Source organism: Urocampus carinirostris, chromosome 18 (assembly GCF_059441175.1).
Source record: "Urocampus carinirostris isolate Australia breed hairy pipefish chromosome 18, RoL_Ucar_1.0, whole genome shotgun sequence".
Taxonomy (NCBI): domain Eukaryota; kingdom Metazoa; phylum Chordata; class Actinopteri; order Syngnathiformes; family Syngnathidae; genus Urocampus; species Urocampus carinirostris.
This window is the reverse complement of record NC_142366.1, coordinates 16911994-16928777: the sequence shown is the minus strand read 5'-3', so window position 1 is coordinate 16928777 and position 16784 is coordinate 16911994.

The following is a 16784-nucleotide window of genomic DNA, read 5'->3' as shown; positions in this document are numbered from 1 at the left end:
CGTTTTTATTTTAAATTACCTTTCAAGATCACAGGCTTGTTTTTGATGTGGGTGATAGCAAATACATTTTCCCCCAAAATGTGACTTATGATTTTTCTGTCATGATTAATGATGTGAATCACCTGTGCCCGGTCCTTTGGCGCCAACTGCCTCGGACACTGATTGGCTCCCGGTCCTTATTCAAACCAACTCCTTTCTGTCCCCGTTTGTCAGTCCGTCTGCGAACCTCAGTTTACTCTAGGCAAGCCTTTTTCGACCTGTTTTTGCTCTGGGCTGTTCCCCGGCTTCGACCCGTTTTTTGATCCTGACCACGTCTACCATTCTCTCCTGGCTTCCGACTCGTTTCTGATCCCGACCACGTTTTTTGCTCTCCTGTCCCCAACCCTTTCCTTTCTTCCACTAAAACTGAGATAAACGTAACGTAAGTGTGTCCAGTCTCCGGTCTTGACATTTTCTTTCTTAATTGTCTCTTTCATTGGCTGGGTCGACTTATACTCCGCAGCGACTTATAGTGTTAAAAATAAGGTAAGCCTTGATGCAATCCTAGTCCATGAAACCCATTTTAGCTTACAATTGTTTTCCACCACCCCGGCTGTCTCCGGTGCTGCTACATAATAAATGAAGGCATCCGCTATTGAGGTGTTAGCGCTTATTCGAAAGGTGGTCGAGAGCACTCCTTCACCTGTCACCGGTTATTGATATATTCATTAGTGGGTGCTATTCTCTTTGTGGCAAATCAGTTTCTCTTGACAGAAACAATGTTGACAACATCAGTCAATGAATCACTTTACAATTATGATTGTTGATGGACCATGACACAAACTTGGAGGGGATGTCGTTATGTGAACATTAAAGTGATGCACAGGAGCTTCAGGATGGAGGACCAGGGTAGAGCAACCTACCCCCACTGCTGTAACATCATTGAGGGGAAATAACCCCTTATATGGCTTTATCCTGACACATTACTTTTAATTACATTGGGACATTTAATATTATTCACCTGTATGTATATACCGTATTTTCCGCACTATAAGGCGCACCTAAAAGTCTTAATTTTTTTCAAAAGCTGACCATGCGCCTTATAATACAGTGCGCCTTATATATGGCTCAATATCAAAATTCGCAAGGTCTCGCAACTTACGCAACAGCCGCCGACTCGATTTTCCCCCGAACATGGAGTAGTCCGCGGTGTATGCTGGGATTTATATACCGGCGTTTCATTGGCTAACCAATATGTCAATCATCATTTGAATAGATCGCTATTGGCTAAAGTTATTCGGAGCCTCGGATTGGCTAGAGGGCCAAAACAAACCCTGCAATTGGCCGAAAAAGATGTGTCAATCATCCGTTAAATCGATCGCTATTGGTTGAAGTTATTCGGAGCCTTGGATACGCTAGAGGGCTAAAACAAACCCTGCAATTGGCCGAAAAAGATGTGTCAATCATCCGTTAAATCGATCGCTATTGGCTGAAGTTATTAGGAGCCTCGGATACGCTAGAGGGCCAAAACAAACCCTGCAATTGGCCGAAAAAGATGTGTCATTCGTCAGTTAAATCGATTGCTATTGGCTGAAGTTATTCGGAGCCTCGGATACGCTAGAGGGCCAAAACAAACCCTGCGATTGGCCGAAAAAGATGACTGAATAGCAAGCTTGCTAAACAACGCCATAAAGAAACATGTTTCATTAGTCTGTATCTGTAGATATTTTACTCTCCTGGATTTATTACACACACGGTTGTAAGAAGACCATGATTGCGTATCATTATTGAACGTGAGAACTTAGGTGAGTTATGCGGCTTTATATTTTCCCGGTATCTTGTTTTAGAACGATCTTGATGTTGCTGTGATGAGTTGAGTGAATCAAACTCAATTCCAAGTGTTTATTGTCATATGCACAGTAAAGTTGCGAGCGAAAAAGAAAATAGAAACTAAGGAATGATTGCCATTTCTTGAATTCCAAGACTTTAACCTTCCGAATGATATTTGAAATGACGCATTTAAGTGACATCGTACGGACACCGCATCCGCACGTGTCTACGACACGTATTTGCTTCTTTGCAAGCTTTGGGAATTTTAAGGGGGTAATCAGTTGGACTGAATCATCTGACTGTTTTGTCGACGTTCCCATTGTAGCGCCTTATAATCCGGTGCGCCTTATCTATGGAAGATATAGGACCAAAAACTATTTTTGGGGGGTGCGCCCGGTAACCCGGTGCGCCCTATAGTGCGGAAAATACGGTACATAAGCCATTCACTCTATATTTATCTGTGTACTGTACATTTGAGCAGTGTTTTGACCTCAGACTCTTCTAGATTGATTTCCTATTTCACAATCATTTCTTTCTTCCACTCGATATTTCTCACTCCTCTCCAATTATCCTTCCTCTTATCACTTACTTGCTCTGGACCCATTATTATGGGCAAAAAAGCAATAAAACTCACAAAATCACGATAAAATGAGATGTAGTACTTCTCAAATATAATAAGGATCGCGCCGATTGAACAGGAAGAAGAGGTGCCTTTTTTCACTCCCTTGTGTTCATTTTGGTCTATTCACCTATGAGCAGACCCCCAGATTACAGTATTCTTTTATGTAGTTCTATATCCGTCGTTTATGCAAGGATATATACAGTACTTATTGCAATTAAACATTAGCTTCATGGTAAGGGTGAACAACATGGGTACCTCATACTCAGAGACAGAACGTGTTTTCATTAGGGACGGGCAGATAGATCCAAATATCAATACTATATCAATAAGATCAATACTATTGATACGGATCAAATACTTCAAAATAGATCAAATGCTAGTATCTGATCGATACTATTGTCCTGGGACCGGTGCTTTCTCAACCAATTTCCTCAAATTGCTGCTTCTCCAAGTATATAGCCCTCTGCCTCACCAAGCACCCTCACCTTCCTCTATGTTTATGCCTGACTTGTGACTGGCAGGGTCACTTAATGTAGTGACTACAACCTTCCCACCAGGCAAAAAAGGGGACAAATTTGTGTGCATGCCCCTACCAGAATCTAAAAATGACAGAGACAAATAGGAACACTAGCATGGTGTGTTTTTTCTCAACTAGAGAGAAAAGGACAATAGTCATTGTGTGGTCAAGTGGTCTGCTACTGTGGCAACAACACAAATTGACATTAACACACGAAAAAGGCGATGAGCAGCAGGCAAAAATGTAAACATCATTCTGGTTTTGATTATTAGTGATGAGAGATATTAGACCCTTTGCTTGCATTACAGACTTTAATTTTAAAATATTTTCAAATGTAAGGTCCTTCAGTGGTCTTTTTGAAATTTCTATACAGTATTTTAATTTCACTCCTGCTTTTTTCGGTTTAACTCTCTTGGCTTTTGTACTGAAACAGTTGTGATAGAAATATTTCCATTTATTTTTGTTTATATTTGTAGTTGTTTGATAAAAATGAAACGTTTGAGTGCTTAAAAACGTTGTTGTATGTTTATTAAAATTAATAACAAACTTAAAGGTGAAGGGTTAAAATTATTCAATGATAGCTATACTGATTTCCCAACAAATGGGATCTGTATCGATTAATGCTACCCTACATTAACTTGGATCCTATAATTCCTATATAGTTTTCATTGTTGTTGCAATTTTACTTGATGACTTAGGACAAAAAGGGAAAAAAGCGAGACAATAAGCGAAGAAAACTACAAGAGAATTGTCTCGTTGCTGTGGCAGGCTAATGGCTTCCAGTAAGAGCAAAATTTGATTGCCTGCCTGGTGCTGAAGCGAAAAGGAGGAGACAGCACTAAATGAAACCCCATCCATCTTAATGAAACACAATTATTTTCCACTTATTAATCATTGAAAAATCAATATGTCTCAGGCTGGATTTGTCATTGGAGACTGAACTGGAATGTATCATCCTCTGACACCGGGGCAGTCACCTGTTTTCGGAGAGTGGCAGGGGCTATTTCGGGGGTCTTAAACTCCCTTTACCGTATTTTCCGCACTATAGGGTGCACTTGATTATCAGGTGCATGCCCCAGAAAATATTATTTTGTGATATATGTCATCAGGGGTGGGTAGGGTTACTTTAACTTGATTACTTTCAATTACTTTTGGATTACTCCAATACCAAATATGCTAATAAAAGTCAAGTCAAGTCACATTTATTTATATAGCCCTTAATCACAAAAATGTCTCAAAGGACTCCACAGGATTACAATTACAAAATTACACAATTACCTGATCTTAAACCAGCAATAAAATAAAAAAGAGACTAAATATTAATAATATTATGACTCACAACACGTGGAAAGCTTTCTCTCCTGGCTTTGATCTCTTTGATATCCGGCAAAACTAACATAAAATGCGACAGAAACAAAATGAAAATAAATCCAAACAGCTTGCCAACATCATTTTTGCCGTTCCATGTGTTCCATTACTCCCCAAGCCTGCACAAAATTTAGTAATTGTATTCATATTTAGTTTCTTTTGTCTTTTATTAGCATATTTAACCAGCTTAGTAGCCTAGATGGTAAGGCGCCCGCTTTGAGACTGGGAGGTCGCTGGTTCGCGCCTCGGCCGAGTCATACCTAAGACTTATAACATTGGTAAAAATGGCGGCGCCCTCTGTTGGCTGCGGCTGCATCGGCTCGCTACAACGGGTCAGGTGTATCGACATTTCGTTCTGTGTACATTGTTACAAAGAATGACAATACAAAGGAAATTATTATTATTATTATTAAATATATTATTATATTTGGTATTGGAGTAATCCAAAGGTAATTAGTAAAAGAAAAGAAAATGATAAGAAAAATGAGATTCAAAAACAGAAAAGGAAAAAAAAAAGAAAAATAGAAAAAAGAACGTTGTTTTTTAATAGCAAGATTGCTGACAATGATGTCTGCTCTGTCATGTTACATCAAATACATACAAGTTACTCAACCTACAAGTATTTTAAATCATGTAAGTTTATATCATATTTCATATATTTTCGCCCTGTTTTTTCAAACCAATACATTACTTTTAATGAACAGTTTAGCACCAGAAGTCACCTTATACTACACACTGTCCCATAAAACTTCCCTACCAAGGCGGAAGCCTTTAACAGTCATCTCACTGGCCACAATAGGCCCCCTTGGCCACAATTTTAAGACCCTTTTGCTAAATTGTCAGATGAGTTGTGACGGATCACAAAGTTACCCGAAAAAAAAAACCCACACAAAAACAACAAATTAAGAAAAAGAAAATGAAAGAAAAAAGTCAGCGGGATAAAGGAGTGCTCAGTCACTCCTGTGTAACAAATGGGAAGTCATTAGCGGCTCCTGATGATGACTTGTTTTCTTCTCCAATCGATGTGCTAAACACATTGTTTAATGGTTCCTTATGAAACTTTAAGAGGAAACATCGACCGAAAAGACAGATTTGACTTCTCCTTTGAGTGCTCTAATCAAATATTATAATTTTACATTAAGATTCCATTGATTTACCACCACATTTTTTTCAGACTTGTCTTTCACGATCCGAGAGGCATTTTTTTTCAGTCCCTGCATTTTTTTTGTGTGTATATATATATATATATATATATATATAGTGAAGAAATTAAATATTTGAACACCCTGATATTTCTGCCACTTAGAAGTCATTGAGGGTTCTGAAATTTTCATCGTAGGTGCATGTCCACAGTGAGAGAGATAAACTAAAAAGAAAAATCCATTCGTGGTTTCTGTAAAATAGATCTACAAAAATATAAATACAATAAAACATGTGTTTAATACATCAATCGATTTTCATTCTATTCTCTTTATTACGGTCTTGCTTGGACATAATCATCAATACTTGGAATTAATTTATTTTAATTTCTGAAATAACAATTTATCATTTTATTTCCATGTTATTAGTCTTACATTTATTGAAATAGGTCTTTGAGTATGTTGTCACCATAACATGAGTTTATTATTTAATCATCTGTCATGTCCTGCAGAGGTTGTCATTGCACCCAGCTGGCCCCGCCCCTTGACACCGGCTGGAACGCATTGAACTGATTGCTTTTGGAGTACTTAAACGCTCCTTTTGGGACTGCCCGTTGCCAGACCATTGCTTTACGATGTTGAAAACCTGTTCATGCATGTTTGATCCGTGTAATGCCTAGTTTGTAATTTTGATTACCTTTGAACCTGTTTTGTTTTGTCTTTGGTCCGTTTGTGTGTTGGACAACTTTTATTTCTCAATTAAAGATCAAAGCGGCGCTGCCATGAGCGGCTGCCTTTCCAGCAGCTCCCCTGTTATCTCTCACTTTTTGTGGTTTTTTTTGTTTTATTGTCTGCTTCTATCTTCGGTGTTTTTCTTCCCGTTTTGACAACTACACTATGGATTACTTCTATCCTATGGACATGGGTTTTAGCGCACAAAAATGCGTTAATTCAAGGAATCAACTCCTTGCCCTGAAGAATTCTTGTGCCGGCGTGACGAAGGGGCCTATCGTGGAGGAAGAACCGGTGCTAGCTAAGCAGCTAGCGGCGTTATAAGTCTTCGGTACCATCCGCAATCATGGTAAATGCGAACTCACTACCAAATGAGATCAACGAGTGCTGGTGGAAAACATCGAAGCGCACAGGGAGCGCAGTTCCTGTGTTTTGCGGAAACGTGGATCTTGACATCATCACAGCATTGCTTCGATAAAAACATTACTTATTTAGTTGCTATAAATGCTCGTATGTTCAACCACATTAATGAAGTATTTACTTGCTGTATCCTTTCATATCAGTACTTTCCCGGCAATGGTCTTCCGATGAGTCGGCCCTTATCTTATCATACAACCTTCAAAAGAGAGCTGAGACCAGTTTTAACAAAGGGCTGAATAGGATGTGATTTCCTTTTTTGCCTGTTAAAGTTTCATGTTCCATTTTGCAAATCCACACCCCTTTCCTATTGAAACTGTGGTTAACAAATTTCCAGGCCTTTGTTCGGAGAGGCATCTCCATCGATTGCACTCTGATTTTGTGTTTATTTTGAAGCTTTGTAATAAATGTCCTCAACTGCATTGCTTCTCTCCAGCTATTTTTTTCGATACTTGGTCTGGTCCCGGAAAAGAACGGTAGAATATCTTTTGCCTTCATTACTATGTTAATCATCAAAAAATAGGCGTAAACAGACTCACAGTCAACTGATAAAAAAATAATTTTACCCAACACTGGTAAGCTACCTTAACTGTCCTTAGGGGGCACCCTAAGCAAAAAACAATGTTCGTTAGAAATAATTTCTAAATATCATTGTACAACCGAAAACAACCTTTTGTATAGTAGCAATTGCACTTTCTTTCCACCTTTGTCCCGAACTCAAATCCATCACCCAACCCCCATCATCATTTTTTCACCAACTCCTTCCTCCTCCATAAACTAAAATCCCCAAAAGGAAAGCTATTGGTGTCGCTTTGAAAAATTGTGCCGAGAAAAACAGCAAAAGAAAGAAGAATGATTCCAAGAACGCCAAGACTTTTGTTTTCACTCGATAAAGAGAAAGGAAAAGACCCGGCACTTGATGTATGAGTGTTGTGGCCGTTTTTGATAGAAAATAGTGCAACCTTAACAATATTTCAATGAAAAGAAGTGCAATAACACATAGTCCCAAGTTACACGGTATATGTTTCACAATTGCAATAAGAGTTACCGGGGAAAACAAAGTAGCAAGATACAGTATATGTTTTCACAGTTTTGCGTGCTCATTTAGGGTGGTGATGGCCTTAGGGAAGAAGCTGTCTCTGAGCGTGTTGGTGCTTGTTTTAAGGGACCTGTAACTCCTACAAACACGTTACAGTACTCGTTACGGAGAAAATTAATTGTGTTCTTTTAGATTACGTTAGTCCAGATTAGAGGTAAAATCTTGGGCCTGATTGGAACCTTGCTCAAAGTTCGGGCTTAAAATATCAATCATTAAGTCGGGCTGGACAGGCATCTCTCTCGCCGTTTTACTTATCAAGTCTGCAGCGCATTAACTTACTTTTCCCTAAGTAATTTATTCTGTCATGGATAATACGTCTGGGGTATTGATGACAGCAACAACAAAGACCGAGGCTTAATTCCAGGTTGAAAGCTTTATTGAAGCCTTTTGGTCTTCATGAGATGAAAAACTGAAGAACAAAAGATATAGAATACAATATCCATTCAGCCATTATCTGCACCGCTCATCCTTATCAGGGTCGCGGTGGTGCTGGAGCCCATCTCACCATCTCAGCTGTCCTTGGGCAGGGGACACCCTGAACTGCTTAACAGCCGTCCGCAGGGCACACAGGGACAGACAACTCTCTCCCTCATTTACCTAGGGACAATTTGAACCGGGCATTTAACCTGACATGCATGTTTTTGGAACGTGGGAGGAAACCGGAGTGCCCAGAGGAAACCTACACAAGCACAGGGAGAACATGCAAACTCCACACAGGAAGGTTCGATCTCATGACCTCAGTACTGTGCCACGGATGTGCTAACCACTCATCCGCCGTGCTGCAGAATACAAAATGTCAAATGAAATACAAGACTTACAACACACTAGTTACACTCTAATTTTCTTAATCTTTACTAATTTACTTCATGGTTATAAACTCAAACATACGTTCTAAATCAGGTAGGGTAACTAAAACAAAATGAAATCTATAGCCTCTTTTTAAAATAGAGTATTTACATAGTGACAGTAAGTATGACAAAATGCATTAATTAACAACGTTTCACCCAAAACACAAGTATCAATACTCTACCCTTTTTTTGGAGTAGAGTACTTACATGGTGATAGTAAGTATGACGGAAGGCGTTAATTAACAACGTTTCACACAAAACACACTAAGTATCATCGTTTAATAGAAAGGACAGTAAGTATCATGCAAATGAAGCTAAACCAAATGCTAAATGTTTCCTTGGGCAAGACACTGAATCCCTGATGCCCCCAATAGAAGGTCGGCGCCTGTATGGTTGCATGGCCGCTATTGGTGTGTGTGTGTGTGTGTGTGTGTGTGTGTGTGTGTGTGTGTGTGTGTGTGTGTGTGTGTGTGTGTGTGTGTGTGTGTGTGTGTGTGTGTGAGAATGGGTACGTGTGAAGTACATTGTAAAGCACTTTGGGAGGTTGACTTGAAAAGCGCCACTTTCTTCTTCCACCTCCCTCACGTCATATCTCAATTCGACTTCCAAGCTTCCAATTAGTCAGATTCAGATTCAGATTCAGATATACTTTATTGTCATTCTTGTACACGTGTATACAGAACGAAATGTCGATACATCTGACCCGCACAGTTTTCTTGAATGTACAGATATAAATAAATGTTGTTCTGAGTTAGAGTATTGAAGTACTGATAATATGCTAAATAATTTATAGCTATACAGTATTATACAGTAGGGCAATGAGTGCAAGAAGAGCAGCTAACCAGATGTGCAAAATGGGCAGTCAGGTAAACAAGTCATTATACTATGACAATAACAATGGAGTACAATAGTGCAGAGGAGAACAATTAACATTGTTAAAGATTCATGTTATAAGCATAGTTAACACTTATAAACTTATAAACGATCCTTTTTTAATTTAAATGTAACATTTTTATTGCCGCATTCAACACAACAAATATATAAAACAACTATAACAACAGTTTACCGCAAGAACTAACAGTTGGTTCCACTCCAAGGATAATATAAGTGAAATTCAGACAGAGAACATGCTGATTACTTCCAAGATGGCTGGTTCCAACAGGAAGTGGTTCATGCAGACTACAGGAAGTGATGAACAGCAGCTGCAATGCCTAAAACTACTACCTGGGGAACCTAACTCCATTCAATAATTGACAGGTCAGCACATCATTATTTAGATAAGGAATAAGCTTACACTTAATCCGAAATAAATTGTCATCCTCGTTGTTGGGGTAAAAGACGCGCCGCTTCCTCTTTCCACCTCCCTGACATCAGATGTCAATTCCACTTCTCGCCAATAGCTTCCAAGCTTAATTTTTTTTTTCTCCTTTTTGGGGAAATATTTCACTATTTGCAGCATGTGATAAGCGGAATATGATTTTCTGTTTGATGCCATTACTTTCAGTTTCACTTTCTATTTGATTTGAGGACTCGGCCCCAAGTAAACCCCATACTGCCGAGTACAGCCAAAACGTACGGTTTGGCGCTAAGGTACGCACGGCCGGAGTAAAGCTTTGTGTTTACTTTGGCGGGTTCGGGTTTATTTACCACACAACTCGGGTCAGGTCGGGCTGCATTGTTTAGGCCCGATCTTACTTCTAGTCCCAATCTTACCACTTTGTCATTTCCCCTTTAACACAGTTTCTTTCCGCCCTGCACATACAGCATTAGGGCTTTACGGCCTTGTTTTCAGTCTGTGGGCACCCCGTGCCGGCATCCCACTCTAACTCCCTGCCACTTTCACAGGCTGTAAACATCTGGGCCAGGCCTTTCATCTGGTCCATGCGGCAAAAGGACCCAGGGGCCCAAAATTAACGCCACGATAAAAGGCGGCACTTCATTTAGTGTGCTTGAAGCTTGCTATGGAGCCAAAGAGCGAATGGCGCGTGGGGGGGCAGTTTACAGCCCCACACCACAAATTAATAGTTTCCTCCAGATGAAAAAGTCGTTCCACCACAGTCTCATTAATTAAAGTAGCATGTTTTAGTTTAGTTTTGGTCTAATTCAGAGTCCTTTTTTGATGTTTTCATTATTATTTACAGGCAGGAAAATATCATGTGTGTTTGTTTTTAGAATATATATATATATATATATATATATATATATATATATATATATATATATATATATATATATATATATATATATATATATATATATATATATATATATATATATATATATATATATATACATATACATATATACATATATATACATATACAAATATATATATATATACCAGAGCCATGTCCCCCTAGTGGGAGGTGGCTAGAGCCTTTTTCTGACTCTTTTCTGGGAAATCGATACAGAGGAGGGGATTCCCAGCCCCCTGGCCCAACCCAACTGATGTGTTGGGAGGCATTAGGTGACCAAACCCCCCAATTCCAACCCCTAAATGCCGAGCGCCAAGCAGGGAGGCAATGAGTACCAATGTTGCAAGTCTTAGGTATGACCCGGCCGAGGCTTGAACCAGCGACCTCCCAGTCTCAGGGCGGGCGCCCTACCCCAAGGCCACCGAGCTGAGAAGCACAGATACCTCGGATTGTGATAGCATGGGCAGCGCCCCACCATTTGAGAGCTACTGCTTAAGTCCGAAGTGCGAGGTCCAACTTTGCTGGCAGTAGAAAGCGTCTTTCTCTGTCTTATAGTACTTTTGTTGGTCCAGAGGTTTTGGTGGAAATGACGCCTTTTAGAGAATCTTGAAAATTGAAAACAACTTGCGGGTAAGTGATGGAAGTCCGTCAACCTGTTTTATAACTTAGACAGTAACGTCAATGACTCACAGACCGGAAAGGGACCCATTGTTTTATTCGATGAGAAACCAGAACACAATGCAAGATGGAAATCCATGAAGTAGCAAAACCGCGATTATTCACGATTCATGGATCGCTTAAAGGCATTCTGAGGATGCAACTCTGGACAGCTTTCTCCACTGTTGATGGTTCCTGGCCTGTTTTTAGGTCTTGGCAATGTTGGCAAGAGTCCATTCTTCAATGTTGATGGCCCAGTTCTTTTTGGTCTTGGTCTCTTCCTGCCCTCTTGGACGGTGCCCTGGAGAATCATCTCGGTCAGTCCTGATGATCTTGTGACCATACCAATGAAGTTTCCGTCTGCGCACAGTTTAGAAGAACAGTTTTTTGTAGGGTCCAATGTGCCCTGTGTTGCTGGTGTTCTTCACATGATGACTAAGTAGCTGATGCCGAGTAGTTTCTTGAAGCATCATATCTCCATGGTCAGGATTTTCTTTTCCAGTTCTGCTGTGAGAGTCCATGTCTCGCAATCATAGAGAACGATGGAAGTAATCAGTGCTTGCATGAGTCTGATCTTTGATTTCACTGCCATGTTCCCGTCCCTCCAGATGAGTTCAAGTCTGGCAAATGCAGTTGTGGTTTGAGCTATCTTGGGCAGGATTTCTGGTTCTGACTGCTCGAAGATGTTTCAATTCAGTGACAGGTTCAATCTCTTAGTGGTTGATAGCGATGTTTGTGGTGACACCTTGGGGATTGTTGGTCAATACTTTAGTTTTTTTATCTGTGTGGATTTCAATCACATACCGGGTTGATCCATCACGCCTGATACAGCAGGAGAAACTGTATTACCGTTATTGTCATGATTACCAATATGCATCACCTGTGTCCGCTCCTTTGGCGCCAACTGCCCCGGACTCTGATTGGCTCCCTGTCACTATTCAAACCAACTCCTATCTGTCCCCTTTTGTTAGTCCATCTGTGAACCTCAGTTAACACTAGGCAAGCCTTTTTCGACCCTGACTCCCACCTGTTTTTTGCTCCCGTCTGTCCTCCGGCTTCGACCCGTTTTGGATCCTGACCACGTCTACTCTCCCATCCCGGTTTACGACTCGCTTCCGACTCCGACCACATTTTTGCTCTCCTACTGACCCGTTTTTCCGTTCCCAACACTTCTGCATTCAGAGCGACCTGCTTCCCGCGCCCAGCGATCACCGGATCGTGGGTGCAACCCTTTCTTTTCTTCTAATAAAACTGAGAGAAACGTAACGCAAGTGGGTCCCGTCTCCTTTCTGGTCTTGACACAAATTAAGTGTTTTAAATGATTGATTGAAAGATCGTGGGGACTGATGTCAGAACAATTTGGTTAGATGTGCCAATATGTCACGAGGAAGAAGGTATGGGTCTGTACCTAGCATTGCTAATGCTATTCTCAATTACTCCAAATAGCGCTGTTTGTGCTTTCCGACAAGGTGATCTGAACCTCAGTTTACAATAGACAAGCCTTTTTCGACCCTGCCTCCCACCTGTTTTTGCTATTTGTCTGTCCCCCGGCTTCGACGTTCCCGACCTCGTCTACTCTACTGTCCCGGCTTACGACTTGTTTCCGACCCCCACCACGTTTTTGCTCTCTTGTCCCGGCTACTGACCCGTTTTCTGTTCCCGACACCGCCATCGCTCGCCATGGAAGTCCCACTTCCGCGTTCAGAGCGACCTGCTTCCCGCGCCCAGTCAACACCGGATCGTGGGCGCAGCCCTTCCTCTTTCCTTCAATAAAACTTGTGAGAAACGTAACGCAATTGGTCCTGTTTCTGTTCTGGTCCTGACAGTTATATTTTTACAATATTTTGTCTGGTAGGCTTTAGTAAAAATGATAATGTAGTTTGCCAAGCTCTTTTCTACCATGTTACTAACCGACAAAATATTGACCTGATGTTTGAGATTTGAGTCCACTTTGGTCTCAGGACCAGTTTGCTCATGGTTATGCAGATATTGTCTTATTGCTGTAATGAGTTCGTGATTTCTAATATACAAACTTAGCGTAGAGTTAGTAGGATTTCAAATAAATCACTGCTTATATCGCAATTAGCGAGCCTCCTTAAACGATTGTGGATCGTTTGTACAGCCCCGCTGTGCTGTGACTCGATCTGGATTGAGCCGAGCACCTCCTTTATTAAGTTACACATGGGGCCAATGTGTCTTGTCACTTGGTGGGGACAGCGGCCGATGAAATCTGTTGGAAGGAATCAGATTGTCATTGATGTGTCGGCGGGGTGGAGAAAACAACAGATCGATGGCGGAATCGCCCTGGTGAAGTCCACACAAGGAATTTAACTGGGAAAGTTTGAGTTGTATGCAACGCGCGCAAACAAAAATAGTAATGGGAACCAGCTCTTTCGGCTCAGGTCACTTAAAAGAGCCGGCTCTTTTGGTTCCCAAATGGCTCCCTGCCATCCTTTCTTTTTTTTTTAAATAATTTGTTATGTTAAAACGGTTAGATGAGATTACTAATATTGAACAGACAAAAGCGCTTTCAAGAAAGAGAGGGAAAGAGAAAACATATGGACAAAAAGAGTTGAAGAAGAATAAATAAAAAAGTAAAGACAGAGAGAGAGCAAAACACACACAAACAGAGAAAGACAGAAATCGTAAGACAAAAAAGAGAGAAACAAATGGTAAGAGAAAAACAGAGAGAAAAATAAAGTTTGAGAAAGAGAAAAAAAAGAAACAGAAAAAGACAGAAATAAATAGTGAAATAAAGACAGAAAAACAATGGTAAGAGAGAAAGAGAGAGAGAGTGGGAGAGAGAGAGAGAGAGAGAAAGCGCCAGGAAAACAGAGAGAGAGAAAGGGCCAGGTCAAGAGAGAGAGGGAGAAAGAGAGAAAGGGCCAGGTCAAGAGAGAGAGGGAGAAAGAGAGAGAGGGAGGAAGAGAGAGAGAGAGAGAGAGAGAGAGAGAGAAAGGGCCAGGGCAAGAGAGAGAGGGAGAAAGAGAGAGAGAAAGGGCCAGGGCAAGAGAGAGGGGGAGAAAAGAGAGAGAAAGGGCCAGGGCAAGAGAGAGAGAGAGAGAGAGAGAGAGAGAGAGAGAGAGAGAGAGAGAGAGAGAGAGAGAGAGAGGAAACGGGGCCAGGGCAAGAGAGAGAGAGGAAAAAGACAGACAGAGCAAGAGAGATCGAAAGTGAGAAAGAGAGATGGATAAGGACGGATAGGGAAAGCCATAAAAGAGAGAGTAAGAGAGCAAAAAGGATAGACAAAAAAATAGAGAAAAAGGCAGAAAGAAAGAAATAAAGATTAGCAAATGAAGTGACAGAGAGTGATAGACAAATAAAGTGAAAGAGAAGGATAGACAAGTAAAGTGAAAGGGAGTAAAATAGAGAACGGGAGAGAGGGGGAAAGTCAGAGAACGATAAAGAGAGAGAAGAAAAAAGAGGGATGAGAAGAAAGAGCGATAGTAAAATAAAGAGAGAGAAAAAAAGAGTTGTAGAGAGAGAGTAATAGAGGTTAAAATAGAGGGAAAAATATGAGTGAAAGAGAGACGAAATAGACATAGATAAATAGAAATAGCCAGAGAGAACTATAGATGTAAAATGTAGAAAACCAAATAGCGATAGAGGGAAAGAGAAATATTAATATAAAAATAGAGAGAATGAGAAAGTGATAGGAAAACAGGGAGAGAGGTAAAGAAAAAGATAGAGCGCACACTTGGAAGAATTAATGGGGACCCAGCTCCCGCCCTTCACTTCCAAGAGTCGGCTCAAAGAGCCGTTTCCTCTGCGAACCGCACATCACTAAAACACAACTTTGCTCCCTCTTTTGCTCGAAGCCATCGCTCAACGCTGAAAAACAGGCAGGAAAAAAGGAGAGAGGAAGAAGCCAAACCAATTCCAATACAGCACTAATGGGCCACATCATGCCAATACAATAAATAATGGCCCTTTCAGCTCAGTCAATAGTGAGTAAATGAAAATTTAACCTTTCATTAAATGTGGTCACATTATTTCCCTGTAACCTTTTTTTCCACTTCTGTGAACATTTTTGTGGAAAGCTGCATCTCATTTTTCTTTTCAACAGAAGCCTAAAATATTGCATTAAAGTTAAGAAGTGTGAAAAAAAAACGGTTTTAAACTCAAGTCAAGTCATGTTTATTTGTGATGGCCTTTAATAAAGAGCCTCAAACTGCTGCACAGACTACAGATTATTGTTACACCATCCCCGGATCTAAAACCTACATGAGGGCAAGGAAAAACTCAAAACCTCAGAATGAGGATAACGTAGAAACCCTGAGAACTATCCTCTAAAGGCACAGTGTGTATTATGTGGCCACTAGATGATGACGTGTTGAAAAACCAAAAATGTCTGATAAATGGCACAGAGTAAAATACAAACAACGGAGACTCAAAGTCAACAAACAGCACCATTGTTCTCATGTATTGCCCATCTTTACACAAGTATTTTTATTTATTTCGGGTACTTGTAGCAGCAAGATGTCGGAGAAATACATGCTCACTTTTATTTGTCATTCTTCCGGTGTCACGGATCAGACAGACGTGGACCACAATTGCGTCACGTTAAGAAAGTGTATTTAGGGATGGGGGCAATGGGAAAGAGGGTCTTGGAGTGTAGAGAAATCTTGAATAAATCTTGAAGATTTGGGACTACCTTTAAGGAAGATGGCTTGAAAGATGGGACGAAGAGAAACCCGAGCAACAAGGTTGGTGTGGCAGGTCTTGGGGTAGGTAAAACACGAGTCTGGAAGACCGGGGCAGAAGAGAAGGCAGAATGGTCAAACAGGTCCAGGTTGAGAGTCAGAAGCGCAGACAAACAGGTTCCGGGTGTAGGCTTTGAAGACAATTTGACAAAGGTAGGCTGTAAGGCAGGGATTTAAATACAGAGCTTGATTGGCAGGGAATTCAGAACAGCCGGTGGTAAACGAGAACAGACAGATGGAACAGATCAGGGTGCAGTGACAGAGCAGGGAGGTGATTGTTGCTGGTTACCGGTAGAGAGGTCATGACATCCGGAGTCTCACAAGAAAGGACCCTTTTTACACTTGCCCTGGAATTTTACTTTTTCCCTTCTTCAACACTTGGGATTATTTGTTCCTTTCCAACAAACTTAAATATTGATTTAAAAATTGAATTGAACTGTCTCTGTCATTGATAACAACGTATTAGACATTGTTTGTGGCGAGATTAGAAATGGGAAAACATGTATTATAACAATAGTGGAATGAAAAGAAGTGCAATAACATTTAGCAGCAACAAAATCTCCAGAATAATTCACAAGGTATATAGTTTCACTGTTTTGTGCAGTTACATTAAGCGGCAACATACAAGAAAAACAAAGAAAAACGGGTCACATACGTCGTCCCCGTGTGGCTGGGAGC